The 3,498-nt window shown below is 41.9% G+C and overlaps 1 protein-coding gene across 2 annotated transcripts in view; it reads left to right on the top strand.

Annotated features, from left to right (window-relative positions):
* lingo1a (leucine rich repeat and Ig domain containing 1a) overlaps nucleotides 1-3,498 on the top strand; it is a 130,439-nt gene that overhangs the window by 101,956 nt on the left and 24,985 nt on the right. The window contains exon 1 of one of the 2 annotated variants that reach the window (XM_032523447.1): nucleotides 2,188-2,782. The exons of the other annotated variant lie outside the window; for it this stretch is intronic. The gene's annotated coding sequence lies outside the window, so the exon portion shown is untranslated. Of the gene's footprint in view, nucleotides 1-2,187; nucleotides 2,783-3,498 lie in introns of those variants that run through there. 2 annotated transcript variants of the gene reach the window in all.

The following is a 3,498-nucleotide window of genomic DNA, read 5'->3' as shown; positions in this document are numbered from 1 at the left end:
CAAAACAAGCACTTTTGTGAAGGTAAATTGCCCTATTAAGTTACATTGTAGCTTGTTTTGCTGCTGCCGACTGCAGCGATCTCGCTTAATACTGGACCAATGTCAAAGATTGTTGTTGCCATCAGTCACTTAGACACAAAAACATAGGAAAATAGGGTCCAGGATGGAAAAACAGTAGTTACTCTTTAAGAGCCACAATTTTGATTAATAATTGCAAAAGATTTATAAAGCATCATGCTTCTAATGGTTGATGTGGACATTCACAAAACTTGTAATAAAACACTAACATGGCCATATATCATGTTTGAGGTATCTAAAAACAACATCCCAGAGACAAACAAGATGTTACAAGTTACAATATTTAACTTTATGAAAGCAAAAAGGACAATATGAGCTAACAATAGCACGTTGTAATTGCTGACATACAATCCATTGAATAAATGTGCCATTGTAAATAGGGGGAACTGATTCTAAAGCGGTTTGTCTGGCTGGATTCATAATGCACAACACCAATTATTGTAAATTAAAGACTGTGGGCAAAACAACACCCTAATTTATTACCTATAATGCACCACATTCACTGTCAGACATTTTCTATGAGTGCACAAACTGAGTATGAATTTCAGTTCTATAAAGTATCTGCAAATTTTCCCACAATGGAATGAAAGAATTAACGTCTGTACAGTACTTTTGATAACACTCTCACAATACAGTGTAATGGACAAAATAGATGTGAAGATTACAGCTGTGCAAAATACACCTGTCATCGAAGACAGGTACATTATGATAATGATGATCACTGAGGCCCATATCTCTCAACCTACTGCTCGCTGTTGAGTAGACTAAAAGTCTTGTTATTATCTATAAGTGAACGAGAGAAACGTTTAAGATAGCTAAATGCCCTATGTTGGTACAATGTTAGCACTTTGTTGTGATCTGTTGTCTCTGCTGCCACACATCACCATGCACACTTGTTTTAACAGTGTTAGGAGGCGGTTTTCTGCAGCTAGCTGGCTGTGATGTCGGTGGCATTATGCCAAATGCCTTTTTTCATGTTAAAATGGTAATATTTGTATGCTACATATTGTCACTGGCCTAAAATTTACAGATTAATCCTGATTAGAACTTTCTCTTGTTCTCTTCCTCTCAACCGAACCCTTCAAATTGTTACAACAAGTGAGGGAATTCTAGTTCTACAAATGGGATGACCTTCACCTCCTTATACCTTTCAGCAGATTACTGACTAACTTGGGCCTCTGACTAACTGGGGCCTCTCCTGGGTGAGCTGAGGCTAGAAATCCATCAGATTTGCTGTCTCCTCACAAACCTTAGCCAATCAATGTACACCGTGAGCAGTAATTACACATAAACAGTCCTATCACTCAGCCACCAAAATTGTCTTTATAAATGCATTTAAAAACAGATTCAATTGATGTGAATTGATCCAAGAATATAAAAGGAGATCCAGTGATGCTTAATTTAACTTATTATTACATATTTAAGAACAATAATCTGATCATCTCTCACTTTGGCATGACATTAAAGACAATGGGAACAGCGGCTTGGACAAGACAAGAGTTGTTTCCTATAAAATATTTACTCTTCCTGCTTTGCCCCCTGCAATCTCTGACTGATTATAACTGAGACCCCCTTTAAATTACAGGTGAAAGATCAGAAGTATGTATTAGATAACATGCAGGGCCTGCATGTGTGTGTGTGTGTGTGTGTGTGTGTGTGTGTGTGTGTGTGTGTGTGTGGTGTGTGTGTATGTGTGTGTGTGTAGTATCTGAAGCCCACAGTGCCATCAGGCTCTCAAAATAGGAACTGCTACTTTCTTGTAGATCCTCCCTCCCTCCCCATGTCTCCACTCCGGGCTCAGAGGGGGAAATGTGAAGTATTTTGTTTCGATTCACCATCAGAAGACATTCTTTGTTTTTGAATGCGTATCATCCGTGCGTCTGTGTGCACGTAAACGTTTGTGTGTGCGCGCCAACAGGGGAGGCTGAAATCTGAACAGCCACATCTGGACAGATGCGGCTGGTTGACAAAAAGCGCAGAGTCTAAATAAATTTAAATTAGCAAATGAACAGATTGCATGTGAGCGGTGATCAAACACATAGGCCTATAGGCAAAAACAACACACACACACACACACACACACACACACACACACACACACACACACACACACACACACTTGAGTAGGACACTGGGCAGAGTGCGTTCCGCCGATCCGTCCCTCCCCTCAGCAAGCAGATTGCCGGTGACGACAGTCAGTCACACAGTGTTGTGAGCGCGAGGCTGTGGAGAGACTGCATCAAGAAATGAGAAGGCGCTTGCATCGGAACAGTGTGTGGGAGTTGTTCTCTCTTTTCCTGCCATTTGAATTTCTTCTTTATTCTCTACACTGATTCTCGGACGAGTTCGGTCGCTCAGGGAGTCCCATTACCGAGGAAGGATCTGGCTGTGTGTGCGAGTGTGTGCGTGTGTGTGCGTGTGTGTGCGTGTGTGTGCGTGTGTCTGTGAGTGTGGGTTGCCCGTTTTAACTACAGCTCTCAAGAACGCGGCACTGCCGTTGCGGAGAAACTCATTGGACATCTGCAAGAAACAACTGTGTGTTGTATTTCCTTCCCGCGCATCTCCTTCGTTTTTTTTTTGTTGAAAGCTGTCTTTCACGGCCATAGACTTGAGCTGGTGCGTCTCAATTTGAGCGTTTGTGGCTGGGAGTTGCCGTCGGGGAGAAATGCGAAAGGATGCTTGGGAGCAGTGAAGGCTACAGCAGGTGAGTATCAGATTCCGAAAGCGAAAGGGTTGTTCTTTAATTTGTTACGCCGATTAATGTTCTGTGTTCCTTCTCATATCGATGTAGTTTAATAATGTGGGTTGAGGCCAAGATTTTTTTTTTTTTTGAGAGAGGTAGATATCCAGAACGCAGCGGTCTCTCTGGGCTACTTTAAAGAAAACATCACTCAGAAATATGAGTTTCACTGTGCCACTAGCGGCATTAATTCCTACCAGAGACTCTTCCTAAAACTCCTCGGATTTCATTGTCAAATCGGCTAAAATATTCCTGCAGGTCCGCTATGATAAGGGCAGAATCGGTTGACAGGACAGAAAAGAGGTGACTTGATAGTGGTTAGGCGCGTCCTCTGCAGGTAAAAATGCATCTAATCCTAGCACATTCGAAATTAATTTATAAATGTGTTATCCATGCACATTTGACAGTGTAATCTCCTTTTTTTGCCAATTTCTCTCTGTATGTGTGCTTGTCTGGAAAGGACGAAGGCTTAAGCCATTAATCAAATGTAATTGTCCCGTGAATGTGAGTAAGATAGAATGGGTAGTGTTTGTGTGTGTGTGTGTGTGTGCGGGCGGGGGTGGGGGGTGGGAGGTATTTATCTCAATCTATAATTTATTTGGCCATGTATAAGCTCTGCTAAGATAACATTTCTTATTGTGTGGAAGTATGAGGAAGTGTGAGCCAGTCGTGTACCCTTC

This window comes from Etheostoma spectabile, chromosome 8 (assembly GCF_008692095.1).
Source record: "Etheostoma spectabile isolate EspeVRDwgs_2016 chromosome 8, UIUC_Espe_1.0, whole genome shotgun sequence".
In the NCBI taxonomy this organism is placed as follows: Eukaryota; Metazoa; Chordata; class Actinopteri; order Perciformes; family Percidae; genus Etheostoma; species Etheostoma spectabile.
The sequence above is the reverse complement of the archived record's forward strand: the minus strand, read 5'-3'. Positions and strand labels throughout refer to the sequence as shown.